General features: G+C 33.8%; 1 long non-coding RNA gene across 1 annotated transcript; it reads right to left on the bottom strand.

The window, feature by feature from the left end:
- Nucleotides 1–15: 15 nt before the first annotated feature.
- On the bottom strand, nucleotides 16–2,029 carry LOC132904374 (uncharacterized). The gene is made up of 2 exons (XR_009657566.1): nucleotides 1,421–2,029; nucleotides 16–1,040 (listed from the first exon to the last, which is right to left on the bottom strand). It is a non-coding gene; the product is annotated as an uncharacterized LOC132904374 (long non-coding RNA).
- Nucleotides 2,030–13,530: the final 11,501 nt, after the last annotated feature.

The following is a 13,530-nucleotide window of genomic DNA, read 5'->3' as shown; positions in this document are numbered from 1 at the left end:
TATTTTCGTAAAGTACTGAAAATTATACTAACGTACGATTGTAATGGCAAGCACAATTCCATAGGAATTGGAGAAGCAAATGTATTCTGAGAAACACAAACGAAGTTAATGCAATGTTCCAAAACAAAATGTATGTACGGGCGTACGGGCCAGGGTATCTATTAACCTTATGTAAGAACTAAGCATATAAATGAAATGAAGCGGTGGTGGTCTAGTGGTTAAGACGTCCGCCTGGTGATCGAAATGTCCCGGGTTCGAATCCTACTCGAGCCACATGAGTTTGTATGCTAATCTGACTTACGTTTAGTACTTTTCATGACCACCACTTGCTTCCGGTGAAGGAAAACATCGTGAGGAAGTCACATTAGTCGATTATTTATCAGTTAGTGTGTGAAATGGAGAAGGCAATGGCAAACCACTCTATTAATATTGCCAAGAAAGTCGTTGTGTGTGTTTCATTGAAATCCATATAATGATCACGACTTCTCAGCCATGAGGAATACGACTTAGAAAAAGAAGAAGCAAATAAAAAACAATGAAATCTTCTAAAATGTCTATTCATTAAATAGGTACTTAAAACACAATGTGTACTAATTAATCAATAAAATCACAAAAAAAGGAACTAGGTAACCACTTTTACTTATGTCAACTAACAAATGATTTAAAATATTTAAATAAAAAATACAGTATCTTCATCATTTTGCAGATAATATTCTTTTGAATCTGTCTCTAACTGAATCAAATTTATCTTTTTTACTATAGAAATTGTGGTCACAGAATCAAGATCTAACTTTCTTTGCACTAAGAATTTTACAGAATTATTTGAAATCTTAACATTTAAAAAAAAAATTATTTTGTAATATGTTTCGTCATTTTTAAATTCTATGATCTCAACAAATCCAATATAATACTTCCACGTTTTTCATTCAAATTATCTAACCATAACGAATCTTTTATGTTGAAACTTAAATAATTCCCTTCATTTTCATTATTCTCTCTAACCGTGCTGCCAAGTTCTTCATCGTTCTGCTCGCTTCCTTCTATAAAAAACACATTTTATAAATTGGATTTCAAAATTCATCTTGCACTTTTAATGATTAAAATAATAATAATATTTTGTTTTCCTAAGCCATTAACTACAGGAAATACTTATTTAATATATGAAATTAAATGAGTCGTAGCCTATTGCACGAGTCTATGTACGAATCCTTACAACACTTAAACGTTACGTAACATACAATCAATGTTACCGATAACATAGCAGTAACCTAGAAGTAACGCAGAAGCAAGATTTTTTTGGTTATAATTTACCATAACTCGATCATTCGAGCTAAATTTAAAACAAAACACGGCTCCTGCATAACTTATTCACTAAATAATACTTTCACATGAAAATAGGAGTAATAAACCAATTCTTTACCTTTGAAATCGAATAAATCCCGAATGACGACACACACCTGCACTCACTTTTTGTCAAACCCACCACAGTAAACAAAATGGTTTTTTTTTTTCTTTTTGTCCATGGACACTTAAGTGTTGCCAGTATCGATACAAAATATTACCAAAATGTTTTACCTTAATTAGAGGTGAAATTGTGGTAACATACAAAATTGTAACATATAAGCAAAAATACGGGGACAAACATTTAAATTGCGATAAAAAAATTAAATCTACTTATTTTAAATAATCTCATATTATTAATTGGCTGCTTAGTTTTGCGTTCTGTAGGTTAAGTTCTTGTAAACTTGACATTCAATAAATATACTACGAGTTTTGTAGTTCTCTAGTATTTGGATGATAAAAAAGACAACGCGATTTTTGCAAAATTTGGAGGACTGGCCAAGTTGAACACACTCTAGAAGTTAAAGTATTGAAGTGTTTGAACTTTTGAAATTAAATTATGTAGAGATAAGAGCTACAAAATATATTATGAGTACCTTAGTAACAAATTACTAGCATTAGTCTTTTATATATGCAGTCAAAATGTGGGACATATTTTTTTTTCAAATAGTGGCAAAATTTACGGCCTTACCCTTAACCATTGTTCTTTATTCGTAGCTGGCTTCAAGTTAATATCAAAAGTGAGCAAAAGTAAATATTTTCCTCCATGTTTGTCTAGTGGCGAACAAAAGTCTGTGTCAGTTGCTTTTCTTTTACCTTGCAGATTGTAATAATCGAGGCAAAGCCTAATAAACTTCTGATTCCCTAGTGATGGGCTAGAAACCTGTCATTATTTGAATCTCAATTCAATCTTTTTCTTACGGCTAATAATAAAAAAAAATGTATTTCAACAAAAAATACGTAGGTACCTATCGATATTGTTTACCTTTATTTCAGTACCTAATATCTACCGAATGGCTAGTCCTAAAATAATCATGAAAAGGCTTATAAACGATGGGCTAGCAACCTGTCACTATTACAATCTATCTTTTATTATGTACTAACGACCCGCCCCGGCTTCGCACGGGTGCAAAATTATAAATGTTATTGTACATAAAAACCTTCCTCTTGAATCACTCTACCTGTTACAAAAAACCGCATCAAAATCCGTTGCGTAATTTTAAAGATTTAAGCATACAAACAAACAAAAAAAATAGCGACTTTGTTTTATACTATGTAGTGATGTAGGTATGTACTAAAACCAAAAAATTTTGCGATTCACACAGCAAAATCTAAACAAAAAGCCGGCCAAGTGCGAGTCGACTCAGCGTTCCGTACCATCATCATGTTTGTTACTTACCTAAATATTTATTTTATATATACACATTTCTACCAGTTAATTGGAATGAACCAAAAAAAATGCTTAAAATATGAAATGCAATTTCTTGGGTTTTTATAACAATCGTCATCTAGCGCAAATCGGTAGAAATACAAGGCCATACATAGAAAAGGTAATTAGATGGCGCTGTCAATAGAGAAGGACGTTTGTTTCATGAGCCTTTTAATAATTATTTTATAGTTATTTAATTATTTATTTGAAAGATAGTATACTAAAAATACCTACTGAAAATTAATGTACTGAAAGATAGTATAATATTGTAAATTATCTGTGAAAATGTTAAGCGTCTACCTGTTACCGTTTGAGCAAAACAAAAAAAAAACAAACACGTTTTTGTTATAGCGGCAACGGAGATACATAATTAAAAAAAAGCTTTCTAGCTGTCACTTTTTATATTATACAACCAGGTGACAGATACGGACAGACAGATAGTAGAGGCAGACAGGAGATAGAGAGCTCGTTTTTGCCTTTTAGATAAGGAACCCTAAAAACTACGTCTTATTTAGGGTTGAAAAAAGCGGGAAATTTGCCTGTTTTTTTCAAATTCTCTCGTATTTATACAAGTTTTTTACGAAAGTTTCAAGAAAAATAAGAATGAATTATTTCATGTTTTTTATTAATAAAACGGGAAAATATGAAAGAATCGGAAAAATACGATAGGAAAAGTATTGATTTCCTTACAATATGCATCATTGTTTTAATTTTTTTTTCTTAATTTGTAACTAAACTTGTTTTTTTCCAACCGTGTTTTTTTATTTTTCGAAAAAAACGACGAAAATCTCAAAAAACTGTTTTTTCCCCAAGGTTTTATTCTGATATATTTCAATGTAACAAACCAATAAAACGGTAAAAATCGAAATAACGTTTCTTTCACCGTAAAAAACAATTTGTTTCTTTCGCTAGTCTTGTTATGATTATATACCACTAACGACTCGCCCCGGCTTCGCACGGGTGCAAACCTGATACAAATAAAATATATTACAGATTGTCTTTGTATACTCGTTAACAGCATTTATTTTTTACATTTTTACTTATTTATTTTAATTTTACAATTGACACAGATTTATAGGGACGCCCCGCCCGTGGCGCGTGGGGCGCCACGCCGCCGTCCAGTCGGTGCCGCAGCAACCGCCATGTCTACTTTGTAAATCTGCCATATCTTCAAAAATATTCATTAAAATTACATGCTGTATTATTCCATATTAAACACAAAATTATTTAAGGTTATTTTTAAAATCGCTTCGTAAACAAGTTCTTTCTCGTAAGAAGTAAAGGATAAAAATTTATTCAGAGAGAAGAATCTGTAGAGTTCAGCTAGCATTTGCAATGTAAGCGCAAAAATGTGTTTATTTGCGACTTCATATTAGAAATCTTATAAAAACCGCATCGAAATCCGTTGTGTAGTTTTAAAGATATAAGCATACATACATAGAGACGCGGGAAGCGACTTTGCTTTATGCTATGTAGTGATGATACTATACTAACTTTAAATGTTATAGGTATATTGTGGCGCTTACTCTTCGTCATAAGTCACATCAGCCAATCACACGATGTGCTCAACCAATCACAGCGCATATGCTACATCGCGCAAGTAAAGATTTCTCGGAATGGAGCAAATATACAACCTTCGATACAGCATCTTCGGAGCCGCAATTCCCCAGGCATGACACCTAGCCTGGCGGAAGATCTTCGAGTCGAATCATCGCTCCTGCTGCAAAATTGAATCCATTTTCGATGATTGTTCAAAAAAATATTTATCAATATTGTTAACGTTTTTTTCAGTACCTAAAGAAATGGACTTCTAGTCCAAATCGGTTCACTGCGTGGTATATGAAGTTGCAATTTTTTACTTTATCTATTGGACTTATAACCTTTACGACAGATACAGCTCACTTGTGTCTGCGTCTTCTGTTCCATCTATGTACCTATCTCTTAGTTTTTCAAGTGATGATGACTTTTGAAAATAAATAAGCTGATGCCATAATTTGGGAGCACCCCAGTGGACTGAAGTATATCATTATCACAAATATAAGTAATCTACGAAAAGTGTTGTTATCATCAAATTATCTACTTGCATTTATTCTTAGATACTTTTGCCAGCAGCTCTGACTCAAACTCGAAACTATTTATTGCATAACTGTCTGCCTGCGTTAAACAGAAATTCCCGTTCCCTTAGGGTTTTCAGAAAAACGTGGCCCATATATTTTTGAGTCTCTATGAAACCAATTTGTTTCAATTTCACGTTCAGTATTTGCGTAACGAAGGCTAATTAGCCAGTTTATCAGATTAACAGATTTTCATCGTAAATCAAAATATAACTCCCATATAAATCAATCTGAATAAATGAACTAAGATTATTTATAACTGTGACTTAGCAGACAGTGCTAACACCTCGTAGATGAGGTTTTAATAGATAGATAAAACAGATCATACAGACATGTACCTAATGATAAAGAACATGATTACTATCTCGATTCTTCAATGTTCATCTCGGTCCCTAGTGCGCTCGTCGCTCGCTTGCTCTTGTCAAATACCAATGGGCGCCTATGTTCATCTCATGTCTTTCAGATTTCATTATTATTAATTTATCTCATCGATTACGGCCAGTAATGGCCAACGGCTTATTGAATGCGTCTTTTTGTGGCGCCTTTTTATTTGGAGATCGCGTCTAGAGCGGCCGGGGCCCCGCCGCGCTGGCATCCGCGGAATGCCTAAAAGGTGACTCGTGGATAAATTACGGACATTTCTTCCATTTTAACGATTCCCTTTATTATTTAATTTATTTTTATTGTATGTTACACATTTGACTTGTAACAATGTTTGTTTTTGGATCTCATTAGCATAAAGCTCACGCTGTGATCAAGAAAGAACGGCTACGCAGCCATTTTGATTTCTGGATAGGTTTTATCTTATGACGGCTAATATTTGTTAAGTTCCCGTGTCTAATAAAAGAGATAGCGGGATGTCTCAATTCCGAAATAATTTGTCGGTTTTTTATCGCGACTCGTTTGTGACATAATAAAACAATTAATTTATTATCACCGAGGAAGTTGATCCGATCGGCGCGCGCCGTTGGAAGTTAATACTTTTATGTACGAGGTAATTTTTATTAATTGCTCGTTGATAGAGTAGATGAGCAGATCGTTAACTTATTATGTTTCATGCGGGATCGGTCAATGCGGTTATAATGTTAACATTGTAAGGGATATTGCCGGTAGGGAATAAATTTATAATATATGTATAATTATAGGTAAAATTTATTCCCTAAATATATTTTTTCTTACACTAATTACCTATAATTAGTGAATATCAAAAATATATTTAATCTATCTTTCAATCCAAAGAAATCTAAATATAATATTCCGATTTAAAAATGAAAACCAGATGATTAATCAGAATTGGTTGAAGTTATGAAGTTTATTTACATACATACATATCATTACGTCTATGTCCCTTGCGGGGTAGACAGAGCCAACAGTCAGTTTATTTGTTACAAAGAATAATAGACCATCTCTCTTCAGGAAGGTATCTACTATTAGGTGGTAAGTACCTACGCAAACAAAAAAAAAAAACTAGACATGCATCGATAGTTAAGTACTTACATTATTGAGATAAAATTTGTAAGTCTGTGTGTACTAATTACCTGTTAATGATTTTGTAGCGGGAGCGATGTTTACAGCTTCACCGCCACCAAAATCTTCCGCCAGGCCAGGTGTTATGCCTGGGGAACCGCGGCTCCGACGATGTTGTGTCGGAGGTTGTATATATGCTCCAATCCATGAAATCTTTGTTTGCGCAATTTAGACTATTCGCTATTTTTAACTGATAGAGTCGCGTGATTGGTTGTACTGATTTGTGATGTAATGTCGCCAAAAAATCGTACCAAGACAAAATCAGTACTTACAACCATATAAGTACTGTTTACTAACTACTTTTGTTGAAAACTTTCATTGCAATTATTTTCTTTCTCAAGAAAAAATATAAGTCCGCTATTCAGTTAAGGTTAGTTGATTCAACTAAAATTTATTAGACAAAAAAGAAAATCGTCATAATTATCTACAGATCGTGGTCCAAATGATTGAGATAGCATCAATCGTCTGTCCGCGTATAATGAACTGTCTGCTTCACTCCGCTCACAGATCAAAAAAATAAATAATCAATCCATTCTCAGGCCTACCTAATCCTGGTTCATCGTAATGTTTCTGTGTGTGGCACCTACAGAAATCTTTTAATCTGAATAAAATTATGAATAAATCACTTAGGTATATTAAATATTATATAAATATCTATATAAAGATACACGTTGTACCTAATTGACATAAAGGTCCAAGGTGCTCGTATGTCTACAATTGTCGTCTACCACTAAGATATTAAAAACCCAGAATGTGTAGGTAAAGATTCAATTTGGTCTGTATTCGCTCTTATCGGATAACAGAAATCACCACTACCTAAATCTGCCACGCCTTCACCACTGTTAGAAGGAATATACCTAGTAACTATAAAAATTTAAAAGAACCCCGGGCTTTCCCCGGGGAATCGCGCATCAGGGGAAATATGTCAAAATGATGATGGTATCAAGCTATTATACAAATAAAGATTTCAGCCAGTCTTTGGTTAGTATATGTCTGTTTTTATGGAAGCGTCTTTGTTGTCTGTTTGCCATTTAAAAGTGATTTATTGATGAAGACGCTGCCCTAGTTGTCCAGTCACGGTGGCCTTGCGATTTCGTCCATTATTCCTGATAAAGTGATGTTTTTTAAACAAATTGTTGGGCGCAGACATTGTTCACGTTAGGTTAGTATTGTAAATACTCACATCTTACATTCGACGTTACATTCTATTTATGCGTGACGAATGTTAAACTGACACATTGTAAAATTCCAGCAATGCAATGAATATTTCACAGACATTGTCTTCAGTTTTTTATTTCACTGGGCTCTAAAATCTGGTTGTTTGTTTTGGATTTCTTTTTTTTCGGCTGATTTATGGACACAGTAAACTTTCTAGGGTTCGTTTTTGTTCCACGCTGTAAGGAAGTTCTCAATGATTTATAGTGGTTTATGTAATAAGCGTTAATTGCTATTTGTGTCATAATTTTTGTAAAAAGTGGCACCTGTAGTAATTTGAGATGGTTATAAATTTACCATGTTTATTTTGCATTCACGAAATAGAATATAAAAAAATAGTATAATATGTACTTACATTTCAAAAATAACTTCTGGTTTTGATAAAATAAAAACCTTTTTTCAAAAAGATTTTTATTTCAATAAGAATATAAGTACTTATCTAATAATTTTTTTCTGGCTATAATTTTATAACATTTTAATGCCAATGCACGAGACGGACTTATACTGTAGCCTATTTGAATAAACCAGGAGCACTATTTTAGAAATATGTCAAGTAACCTATGCGAAACTGGCGCAATAAATTGAAAAACCATTAATTTTTAACGAAATTAAATTCAGAGTTATTCTAGTGAATGAATGAAACTAGACAACTCATCGAGTTCGATATCGGAAAATAATAATTCGTCGCGCCACTGTTGGGAGTGCAGTTTGCAGGGTCAATGCGGTCCCCGCGCCGCGGTGGGCCTCACTAGCGCCCGCACCCAGGGTAGCACACGCCACGCGCCGTCACTTCAGCTGATGGGGGCAGCGGCCACAAGGATCATTACAGTTGACATTAGATTAAAATGCTGTGTCAACAGTTTACTTATAATACCATTAATGTGATAGTTTAGATATGTAGATACAGACAGCCTGACAAAGAGAGATTGTGAGGAAAGTTTGTGGCCACGACCGCTCTGCCAAGAGCATTGCGGCAAATAAGAAGGACGTTCACAAGGACACCAATTGAAGACCTCAGAGCTGGTTGTTTACAGCATAGCAGCAACTGGCAACACCATGCATAGGTAGGTAATCTTAGTTTTAGATTTAATGTAAGTAACTAGGTATGTTACCATTGATGTTTTTTTTGCCTCGTGGTTCCCTGCACTTTGGAATAGGATCACTATATCTTTTCCATGGATGTAGTAAAGTAAACTAAGGCTCTAAAACATGGGATTCTTGTAAACAATTTGCTAGATACTTAGGTACTTACCTGTCACTATTTGAATCTCGATTTCACCATTGAGCCGTACAGTTGAACGTGGATTTTAATTTTTTACAAGACTGTTGGCTCCGTCAACCACGCAAGGGATAAAGGCGTGATTATTTACATGGTTCTTGCGCCGTGGTGGGACGTCACTAGCGCCCTGCGCCCGGGGCAGCACGCGCCGCCACTCCAGATGAATGGGGGAGCCGACCACAAAGATCATTACAGTTGAGATGTGCGATTAGACTCACATTATAGTGTCAATCGTTTAATTTGATCCCACATAATTTTTATTGTAAGGTGGTTTTGAATGTAAGGTAGGTAAGACTTTAAAAGGTGCAGTTAAAGTTTATAGGTACTTATGTGTGAGTGCAATACAGTAAGTAAGTTTGTAGGTTTAGGTACTTAAGTTTTTTAATTCCTATCAATCTATTTATTAAGTTACATATTAAGTGTGAGTTAATTATATTTTTGCGTAGTACATTAGAAATAATACTTATATCTATTGATTTTACTTAGTACCTACTTCCCTATCCTACAGGTAATCTTATAGCAAAACATATTAACTTTCCGTTTCTGATTAAGCCTCTTTCGTTGTAATGCATTAGGTATTTATTGACAACTTAGTAGCATTATGTAATTTCAAGTTAGTTAACTTTTAATATAGATACCAAGATATAACAAAATTGTTGTAACAGCCATTTTACTCTTTAGATACCTACATTAAACTTTACTATGGCAACATACAAAACCATAATTTAATGTGTAACCAGTCTCGCTCGCAATACTTGGGAGGGGCGCCGCGCCACGCCCCTCCGCCCATCGCTATATATATACAGGGCTACATACTTAAGTATATATGTTATGTGCTCAGTAATTCACTTCAACAATAATTTAATTAGCTACAAGAATTTTTATGTATAAAGTTTTATATCAAATTTTTCTAGGAAAAGAAGACGCATACCTAACAATGATCTTTTCTTTGAAATATAAAATTATCATTGGTCTTGATTTTCGTATAGAGACACTTACTTATTTTGAAGCTAACTTAATCGGCTTAATTTATCCCATGAAAAGCTAAATCTATGCTTAGTAATTTGTACTTAGTTATTATCGGAAAATATTGAACAATTAACAAGACTAAGGGATAGGCTTACAAACTTGGGATTCTTTTTTAGGCGATAGGCTAGCAACCTGTCACTATTTGAATCTCAATTCTATCATTAAGCCAAATAGCTGAACGTGGCCATTCAGTCTTTTCAAGACTGTTGGGTCTGTCTACCCCGCAAGGGATATAGACGTGACCATATGTATGTATGTATTGTACACTAAAAGACTCGCGCAGCTCTCGTCCTCCAGAAAGTAATACATACTTACATGCATACATATAATTACTTCTAGGTATATCCCTTACAGAGCCAACAGAGACAGTCTTTATAAGACTGAAAGGAGATGCAAATCAATAGTGACAGGTTGCTTGCCCATCGCCTACAAGTAGAATCCCAAGCTTATAAGCCTAGCTCTTAGTCGCACACCCCTGGGAAAAAGATAGAGTGGTACTATTCTAAAATGCCCAAGAACCACACGGAATTCACCTATACTTATAGAGATATACTTACGATATAAAAGGTAGCAATCGTGGCGATTTAATTTACTTCAGCAGTGTAAGCACTTCATTCTCACATAAAACGTTTATTGCAGTTATAATACCTATCTATGTAAAAGCATGCTCTTACATAAAGACCTCCCGACGGTAAAATATGGCCAGGCTGTAATAAATTGCGAGGAACTACTATTTATTGAAGCAATTATCGCCCCTCGCAAACTATCATCCGAAGATTGGATAAACATATTTTAGATGTGAACTGAATTATATTAGTCAAGAGGAGTATTAACTCAAACGATGGATCAAAATTCTGCCACGCGAAACTCTTCTAAAATAGATAAAAGGAGACACTGACGAATTGATTGACTGACATATGAATAACGCACAGACCAGACTGCTATGTCTAGAGTTGAAATTTGCATGTTCCTTCCCCAGATTGCTTTTCCGAAATTCAGATATAGGTATATAGGTAAGAATATTTAACGTTACGTAAATTTAACGGAATTTTCCGTTTCCGGGCAATTCAATTAATAATACCAGTAGGTATCGTGTATTTTTCTAGAAAACATGGTAGTTTTCAAGTAGCCATTACGTTTTATTTATGTTGCTGTCGACAATAAAGCGATAGTTAAGACAATAAGCTATAAGATTAATCGTACAATTTGTCGCGCCTTAATAGATCCTAGTCTGCTCTATAAATTTATACCTTTTTATTAAGTACCTACTGTTATATTCGTCGTCCGAGAAAATAATCTGATCTTTCATTTAATATTGCTTCAGATAAAAATAGGTTTTGTTAAATGTAAAATTTATTGGTTAAATTATATTTAAATTCAATGCGTTGATGTCTTTTTCACTGTCAATTCACTAGTTAATTGATTAGCAACAAATCCTTGGATAAGTTTTATAGTTTTAGTGAAACTAAAATTTAACCTAGAATATCGGAACTATACAAGATGAATTAATCTGATTTCATATGGATGTAAACCAGCCTAATAATTCAGGATCATCGCCGAATAAATGAAATTATCTGTGATTTGTGATTGTGTGTGACGTTTCATAAATTTAATTAATTCCTGCAATATGTTTCGCATGGCAATTCATTTTCAAATATTTTTGTATGTTTGTCTTTATTTTTATGCCTATTAAAAGGTTATAATTTTTTTTTAGGATAAATCAATATGCTTCAAGATAAAAAAAAAACTAGAAACTACCGTCCTTGTGCCATCTACGGATAAATGTGCAAATTTTTATCACCAGATGGACGGACCATACCTACACACTTGATACTTCTAATGTAATAAATTATAATTAATTAAGTAAAGGAATACTAATGGTAGGTTAATACGGTTCATATTAGCAAGTGTCACTAAGCAGCTATTAGTAAATCTATTAGACACAGCCATGTAAGTTCGTACGGTTTTTCTGCTTCTATAAGAGAATAAGAAAAAATCTTGTAATTTGCTGGACAAATATTATAAATAATTCCTATTTTCATATTCATATAACTTACCATCAATATCAGTTCTCTTTTTAATATATAATTTTATTCTATAAAAATGCTCCATCGTCATCTAAAGAAAATGTAATAAAATCAATAAATTTTTACATTCACCTGTTTTCGAGAAACAATTTTATAAGTGTCAACGTTCGTCGTTCGGAAATAAATTAATTTTGGATATAACACATTCGTTTCGTATTCAAATGTATGCTTTTATGTTTGTAGTAGGTATTTATTTATGCAATGGTCCGGGACGGGAGGCTTCCCGCTGACAAATCGTCCCGGGCTTTTGTCGGCCACATTTCGTATGGACGAAAAAACTAAAGTTATTTACAACCCTAACCCAGTATGAGACAAACGTAATTTAATATTTAAATTCTGTATATAAATGACAAACCTGTAATGTATGGAATTAATAAACGTGTTTATTCAAACCAGAAAAGTAGTTTCTCAAAAATTGTTGGAAACTTACATCTGCTGATGTAAGTGATTGTCTAAGAAATATTAAAAAGCAGGTTTGGGTTTATTAGTGAATATTGATCGGCATTTTTCGGTTTATAATAGTTATTAAGTTTTTTAGTGTAGATCTCATTGATATCGCGTCTTCTAACGTTTATAAGTTGCGTTACTGTAATAAATATAAAATAAAAATTCACTAAAATTTGTAAAATTGTAATTAAAAAAAGTTTTCGGGATCTTTGCAACGTTTCGATGCAGACGTGATGAAAGACACCACGCTCCATTTAAAAATATGCCTAAGTAAAGAAGTTTTGCTGTATTTGAGGTTCCGTATATTATACTTCCATCAAGAATTATTTATTGATCAATGAATTATACGGTGAGATTATCCCTGTATAAGTAAGACCTCTACGAGTCTGCATAAAGTTTAGCACAGTTTACATAAAATTTGATTAGAAAGTGAAATAGCAAAGTAAACATCCCAATATATAGCAAAGTAAACATCCCATAATTCCACATCTTACCTATACAAAGGTCAATCACGCTTTTCTCCCAAATGGGTATTCAGACAGACAGACTTCTTTCGCTGCATCCACATTCACCACTCTTATGAAAGGTGGTCGGTCGATTGAGGGTGCTCTTAACCTAATCACTGATAACGTTCCAAATTCAGAGCAAGGTATCTCTTGGATGGAGACATCTAACGTTTATAGCATGTAACATTCAGTGGAAACTTACCTAGCGTACCCTAATTTCTTGGAAATCGATCCCCGCCGCGCCACGTCCGCACCAATTAGTCGTGGACAGGACGAAAACACCAGGTGATTGTCATTGTCCGTGCTCACTCAGAGAATTTTCCGCCAAAGAACAAAGTTCAATGTACCGAGACACAATCAAAGAAACTGTGAGAATCTATTGGATTTTAGACGAGTTATTCAATGTTATCTTCAAAGCTAGCTTACTTTTACATCGAAAAGAAATAAAAAACTTCGGTGATACGTTTTAAGCTTATTTCGTGGACTATGTAGTAGTAGAAAAATGTACAATTAACGATTTTTTCTGCTATTATGATAAATAAATAATAATAATAAT

The sequence above is a fragment of the Amyelois transitella genome, chromosome 4, assembly GCF_032362555.1.
Source record: "Amyelois transitella isolate CPQ chromosome 4, ilAmyTran1.1, whole genome shotgun sequence".
Classification (NCBI taxonomy): domain Eukaryota; kingdom Metazoa; phylum Arthropoda; class Insecta; order Lepidoptera; family Pyralidae; genus Amyelois; species Amyelois transitella.
The sequence above is the reverse complement of the archived record's forward strand: the minus strand, read 5'-3'. Positions and strand labels throughout refer to the sequence as shown.